At 43.3% G+C, this 7,500-nt stretch overlaps 2 protein-coding genes and 1 pseudogene across 18 annotated transcripts in view; all 3 read right to left on the bottom strand.

The window, feature by feature from the left end:
* The window catches only part of LOC116048142, a 568,688-nt pseudogene that overhangs the window by 241,498 nt on the left and 319,690 nt on the right, over positions 1-7,500 (bottom strand).
* The window catches only part of LOC116049154 (CD209 antigen-like protein E), a 236,056-nt gene that overhangs the window by 156,425 nt on the left and 72,131 nt on the right, over positions 1-7,500 (bottom strand). The window lies entirely within an intron of this gene.
* Positions 1-7,500, bottom strand: part of LOC116049136 (CSC1-like protein 2) — a 53,348-nt gene that overhangs the window by 32,198 nt on the left and 13,650 nt on the right. The gene's annotated exons all lie outside the window — the stretch shown is intronic.

Raw genomic sequence — 7,500 nt, forward strand, 5'->3', positions numbered from 1 at the left:
TCTGAGGACAGTCTGAGGTATAGAGAGAGAGCATAGCGCTTAGTTCCTGATATCACCAACAACACAAAGGCTTTCAGCAGCGGCTGACTACATTTCCCAGCATGCCTCAGACTAGCAGACAGCATCCCCTCCTCCTGTGACCTTTCTGATCCCGTTGCCACAGTAACCCTGAGCGAGCAGAGCTGCTCCTGACCCAGTTTTCACGCCTGATGACGTGAAAACAAAGACGACCACTCCGTCCTCCAGAAAATAAAATGATATACTCTTTATCAACGCTGTCTGCCGTTTGTTTCTGCGTTTCTGGAGCTTCTTTCTACGTATTTTAACTATTTATTCAAAGTTTTGGGTGTTTTTTTCAACATTTTGTGTTTTTTTTTTCAATGTTTCTGTCGGTTTTTTTTCTACACTTTTGACACTTTTTGACTTTTACGTCATGGATGAATGATGAAAAATCACAAAGAAAATACCTTAACTTCTTCAGGACATGATCACCTGTTTCCTGGGTGAAAGTCTTGTGTTTTCTCCTTAACTTCTTCAGGACATGAACACCTGTTTCCTGGGTGAAAGTCTTGTGTTTTCTCCTTAACTTCTTCAGGACATGAACACCTGTTTCCTGGTGAAAGTCTTGTGTTTTCTCCTTAACTTCTTCAGGACATGAACACCTGTTTCCTGGTGAAAGTCTTGTGTTTTCTCCTTAACTTCTTCAGGACATGAACACCTGTTTCCTGGTGAAAGTCTTGTGTTTTCTCCTTAACTTCTTCAGGACATGAACACCTGTTTCCTGGTGAAAGTCTTGTGTTTTCTCCTTAACTTCTCCAGGACATGAACACCTGTTTCCTGGTGAAAGTCTTGTGTTTTCTCCTTAACTTCTTCAGGACATGAACACCTGTTTCCTGGTGAAAGTCTTGTGTTTTCTCCTTAACTTCTCCAGGACATGAACACCTGTTTCCTGGTGAAAGTCTTGTGTTTTCTCCTTAACTTCTCCCAACAATAAGTTCCCATGAAGTCAAAGCGTGTCAGTTAAACCAGTTGTTGTGATCGGTGATCTGTGTACAACGTGATGGTTTGATCTGGAATATTCCACCAGCTCAGCATCAGGACCGCCCCCCCCTCCCCTCCTCTCTCCATCCTGTGTGTTGTCATGACGCAGCAGCAGCAGCATGACTCATCAGACTCAGTCTCTGAGCTGCACACTCACTGCAACACTGACAAACACACAGGGGACATTGAGTCGTCCTGGGGGCACCTGAACGCCTCCTGACACGCTGGTCCCCCTGTAGTTGGACAACGGGAACGCCCGTCAGCCTCTGAACCCGTTTATACACGACAACTGCACTATAGACCTTTACGTGGCGATTTCCCCTCCATTACAAGTCTTGGGTGCAGCACTGTCAGCACCTAAGGCTGAATGAACGTGAAACGTCCCAAAACACGGCAAAAAAAGCCTCCAACTAACAGACTTTCTCAGATGTAATGATTGTAGTGGAAATTTTGTCTTTAAGCTTTTTGAGTGTTATGTATTTCCGATCTGCTCTAGCTTTTCCAATGTTTTAGACACAGATATGCTGATAATAACGGTCCAAAATGACGTAAAATTGCGTGTTTTTTATGTTGGAAAACATCCCATTTTCTTGAGGAAAGACCCTTGAACCCCTCCGCCAAATATGCACACGCAAGTCTTCACTAAACCCAGGGAAGACACAGGACGTAACTACGTCCTGCTAGGCCTCTGTTAGGCCGTCTTAAGTGTTTAGGGTACGACTGATTAAAGCTTCTTCGACTAACATTGTGTTGTATATATCATTTCTTCCTCTTCTCTTCAGTCTGTTCTACCAGAGCACGATGAGCCTCAGTTGGTACCGACCTGTGATTCCCAGGACAAGTGTCCTCTTTGTGAAAAGAAGGTAGACTTCTGTAAGCTGGTCCCTCATTTACAGGGCCACGAGCGTGGTTCACAAACAGCTGCGTTATATTGGAGGTAATACCAGTTAGTGATAGACCGATTTTATCAGCCGGCCGATATATCGGGCCGATATTTGAGGTTTACGTGTACAGTACTCGGTATCGGCCGATACGCAAGTTCAGGTATCAGAATCGGTATCGGGAAGCAAAAAATGGTATCGGACCATCTCTAGAGTCGCCGTGGTCCTGCTTCGTGGTCCTGCTTCACTACACCTTGCTGCGTCCTACTGCATCCTGCTACATCCTGTAACGCCCTGCTATGACATGAACTACTACGACTACCATTGTAGTCACTGTTCCATTATCTTTATTGTGACTATTACTTCCACTGTTCATCACACCCCCAACCAGCACCGTCAGACACCTCCTACCAAGAGTCTGGGTCTGTCCAGGTTTCTCCCTAAAAGGAGTTTTTCCTCACCACTGTCCCACTATATGCTTGCTCTTGGGGGAATTACTAGAATTGTTTGGGCTTTGTAAATCAAAGCTGCCCAATTTGGGGCCCGCCCGCCATGGATTTGACATGCTCATGCTTATTCTCCTCTTATTTTAAAAGTAATGACTACGAAACGTACATTTTGTGCAGTTAAAAAGTACGTAATCTGAGTTTAACGGCAGTGTAATGCACCGTGCTGGTAAACCTCCCATTTAAATTACATACGTACGTTTTATCTACGGAGAATGGCAAGAATTAGGGTATTCTTCAACATCGACATTTATTTCTGGCCCGTGGCCTTCCACCCAGATATATTTTGGCCCTTCATATGAAAGAATTTGGGCACCTCTGTTATAAATTATAGAGTGTGGTCTAGACCTCCTCTATCTGTAAAGTGTCTCCAGATAACTGTTGTTATGAATTGATACTATAAATAAAATTGAATTGAAAGTTGGACACTTGGATCCTAGACTAGACTAAGTATAAGTAAATAAGTAGCATAGGTAGTATAAGTAGTATATTTAAATAGTAAAAGTCTCTTCCCCATCAAATACATGTGACTGAATGCAGACTTCCTCTCCATAACTCAATTTAACTATCATTGACCACAGAAATCTATTCTTCGATGATGTGATGACATATCATCTGTATATATATATATATATATAAAATATTCTATTATATTCTGGTGTATTACAGAAAAAATCTTATAGTCAATATTTGCTGGATTTTATGTGGCAAGATGCGGTCTGGAATATCTGGCTTCATTATTACTGCTCCATGACATGTCCCAGCACCATCAGACGTATACTGCTCCATGACATGTCCCAGCACCATCACTGCACCATCAGACGTATACTGCTCCATGACATGTCCCAGCACCATCACTGCACCATCAGACGTATACTGCTCCATGACATGTCCCAGCACCATCACTGCATCGTCAGACGTATTTTAAACACCAGAAGAGACAGAAGTGATAACTTATGTCCACCCTGACACAGGGTCCCCAGGACATTTACTTTGTCACTGAACTTTTGACCCAATAGCTCTGAGCATCTGAAAAAGGAAAATTAGTTTTATGTAACAAAAGAGGTGAGGTGTACTTGCTGCAATCATTTACTCTCATTTTCTCTTTTAGTGCTTCGACCCAGAGAGAGACTTCTACTCAGACGGGCTGTACTGAGACCAGCCCAGGACACACACACACACACACACACACACACAGAGACACACACACAGAGACACACACACACACACACACACACACACACACACAGAGACACACACACACACACACACACACACACACACACACACACACACACACACACACACACACACAGAGACAGAGACACACACACACACAAAGACACACAGACACACACACACACAGACACACACACACACACACACACACACACACACACACACAGAGACACAGACACACAGACACACACACACACAAAGACACACAGACACACACACACACACAGAGACAGACACACACACACACACACACACACACACACACACACACACACACACACACAGACACACACACACAGTAGCTGCATTACCAGGACTCAGTGGGGCCTGTTTCACAAAACCAAGATAAGGGATTAAGCCGGGATTTATCAGTTATCCTGGATGATTTAAGCCTTGACTCGGTTTCACGAAAGTGGAGGCACATAAATCACCATGGAGATTTATTCTGTGCAGCTAGCCTGCTCCTGACCAGGCTAACAGCCAGGCTAACAGCTAGCCTTCTCCCGACCAGGCTAACAGCTAGCCTGCTCCCGACCAAGCTAACAGCTAGCCTGCTCCCGACCAGGCTAACAGCTAGCCTGCTCCCGACCAAGCTAACAGCTAGCCTGCTCCCGACCAAGCTAACAGCTAGCCTGCTCCCGACCAGGCTAACAGCTAGCCTGCTCCCGACCAAGCTAACAGCTAGCCTGCTCCCGACCAAGCTAACAGCTAGCCTGCTCCCGACCAAGCTAACAGCTAGCCTGCTCCCGACCAGGCTAACAGCTAGCCTGCTCCCGACCAAGCTAACAGCTAGCCTGCTCCCGACCAGGCTAACAGCTAGCCTGCTCCCGACCAGGCTAACAGCTAGCCTGCTCCCGACCAGGCTAACAGCCAGGATTTATTAATCCTGGAGGCTTTTCTGATCACCCAGCAGTGGTTTTACCCTGTTGTTATCTGCCTGGATTAAAATACAACAGGTACATAATGCTGTTCATTTAAGTACAGTTATTATTTAAAGTTGTGACCATTATTTGTTTTTATAATTATTCATGTGACAGTCATTGTTACAGTTATATTGCTGTATGAAGACTGCTGTTCATATTGTTGTTAGAAGTTTGATGAATATATTATAGCAGTTGTTGAGATAATTAGAAAAAGCTGATAACATTTCAAATGTGTTTTAAATGAAGTCTGTTACTAAGGGCAACACATACAATGCTGTACATTTCTATAGTTGACCAATGCACCTCGAATTATTTTAGTTGCTACATTTTTTTTAATTCTTTAACAATAAGGATCATGTTTGTTCCTCTTCCATGTGCATGGTATTTGGCATTCTTAGCACACAGTGTGTGTTGTCCAGTAAACTGGGACTATAATTTGGGAGGATTGTACAATTTAAAGAACATATCCTAATTGTACAATCCTCCCAAATTATAGTCCCAAGAATGATAGTCTTAGTTCACTGGACCAGTAACTATCTAGTGATGGAGGCTACTGTACATTCATGTAACAACAGGGAGAGGACACCTCAATGGTTTTTGACCTTATATTTAGCTGGGGGGGAAATAACTGATGAATATACTCTGTTCCATTCATGTTTACAGTGTGCATGGGATTATCACTTAATTATCTTTATAGTTTCTAGATTTTAGAGTCACATTTCTTCAGTGTCTTTATTTTCTATGTTCATATATACAAGGGAGCAAGGCATATAATATGTAGAGAAGGAAACTCGTCCTCTATAAAAAATAAAAAAAACACGAGAAAAAGCGTGGCAGATAATAGCGGACCGACTGAATGATAGTCTAAAATATACATTTATGAACTACTGCTCTTAACTGAAACCATTCACTGAGTCACTGTCATCTGCAAAAACCAACAGTTGTACACTTTGCATTAAAAGCGAGCAGTGGAAGTTAATATGACTTAGGAAATGTATATTTTAGCCCATGAGAGAGAGGGAGGAACAGAGCGAAAGATATTTAAGCATCATATTCTAGTGTTGTAGAAAATTGATCTTCGTGGTAAATTTCCTGAGTAACATTATCTTCTGCTTACTTTTAAGGCAAAGAGTACAACTGTTAAATTGTGCAAATGATTAGTAGCCTAATGCTTGAATGGTATGATTATGATGGTTTCAGTTCAGAGCAGTGGTCAGTTAATGTATATATTTAGTCTATATACTCATTCAGTCACACACAGACACACACAAGCTGCTGCTCACTCTGTATAAAGTATGAACAATACGTATTCTCCATTTTGGCATCAGGAAATCTGTGATCGACCTCGCGGTCTTTTGAGGAAAGCCGTGGACGCTCATCTATCTGAATTACTTCAGCCTGGCTCCACCTAGTCTCTCCTCCTCAGCCTGGCTTGGCCTTCGTGAAACGCACCAAGCCAGGATGCTCAGATGAGACTAGGTCAAGCCTCGCTTTATCAGTTATCCTGGATTTATATATTCTGCTTTTGTGAAACAGGCCCCTGCAGGCGTAAACCTGGAATGTTGCGTTTATAACTCCAAGCTAGACAGACTGACGTCTATGAGACTACAAACCAGTCCCTCCAGAACAACCTGATCATGTGATCTCATAACTCAATGCATAATCAGCCAAAGTCCTCATATTTATTTCGGGGTCCGCATTTTTTCAAATACACCGCACTTTCTCCGCATAAATTGCCGATTTCTGCGCAAAATATGCGGGGCTTGCATGATTTCATAATCCCCGCATTTTCGTTGCAAAAAAAGTCCCATATATCTTAGCAGAAAGATGAAAAATGTTGCGTTTACTTCACACAAGAGCAGCCGTTTTCCCCTGTTGCCATGGGAACGTTATGAAGTGACGTAATCACGCGACGTGAACATCATCGAAAAGCTGCAAACCCCGCGATGAAGACATGATGAAACCACAGTTTTAAAAAGTTCCTGCTATTTAATCGCATAAAACTGCATAAATATGCCGCATATTCCATCACAGTTTTAAGAAAACGTGCCGCATCATCAAGGATTTTAGCCCAAAACTATCACAGAAAAACTCAGCATTTTTCTGGAAGGACTGACTAGGCCCAAACGGGAGTGGGTGGAGGTCTGGCACCCATGCAACAAACACAGCCTCTGTCCCCCACCTTAGTGTGTCCTGCAGTAAGCTGGGACTTTGCTGTGACCCGGCCGACACCCTGAGCTCTTCCTGCTGATCTGCAGACGCTGTCCAGCAGGAAGAGCTCACCTGGATGGACCAATCACTGCGAGGCTTTGGGAATTACGGTCATAGTCAGATCTCCAAGCATCCATGCAGTGCTGTGGTGTTCCAACACTGCTCTGTCTTGGCTGTAACCTTCTTCATAGAGTTGTATGGTATATCTGGTTAGATTCCCTTCATAGGCTGCCCATCTAATCTAGTTACTAACATTGGGTTGTGTATATCAGTCCTTCCAGAAACATGTGGAGTTTTTTTGTGATTGTTTTGGGCTAAAATCCTTGATGATGCGGCACGTTTTCTTAAAAACTGTGATGGAATATGCGGGATATTTATGTAATTTTATGCGATGAAATTGCGGGAACTTTCAAAAACTGTGGTTTCATCGTGGCTTCATCGCGGGGTTTGCAGCTTTTCGATGATGTTCACGTCGCGTGATTACGTCACTTCATAACGTTCCCATGGCAACAGGGGAAAACGGCTGCTCTTGTGTGAAGTAAACGCAACATTTTTCATCTTTCTGCTAAGATATGTGGGACTTTATGCAACGAAAATGCAGGGATTATGAAATCATGCAAGCCCCGCATATTTTGCGCGGAAATCGGCAATTTATGCGGCGTATTTGAAAAAATGCGCCCCCCCCCCGCATAAATATGC

This window comes from Sander lucioperca, chromosome 4 (genome assembly GCF_008315115.2).
Source record: "Sander lucioperca isolate FBNREF2018 chromosome 4, SLUC_FBN_1.2, whole genome shotgun sequence".
Lineage (NCBI taxonomy): Eukaryota > Metazoa > Chordata > Actinopteri > Perciformes > Percidae > Sander > Sander lucioperca.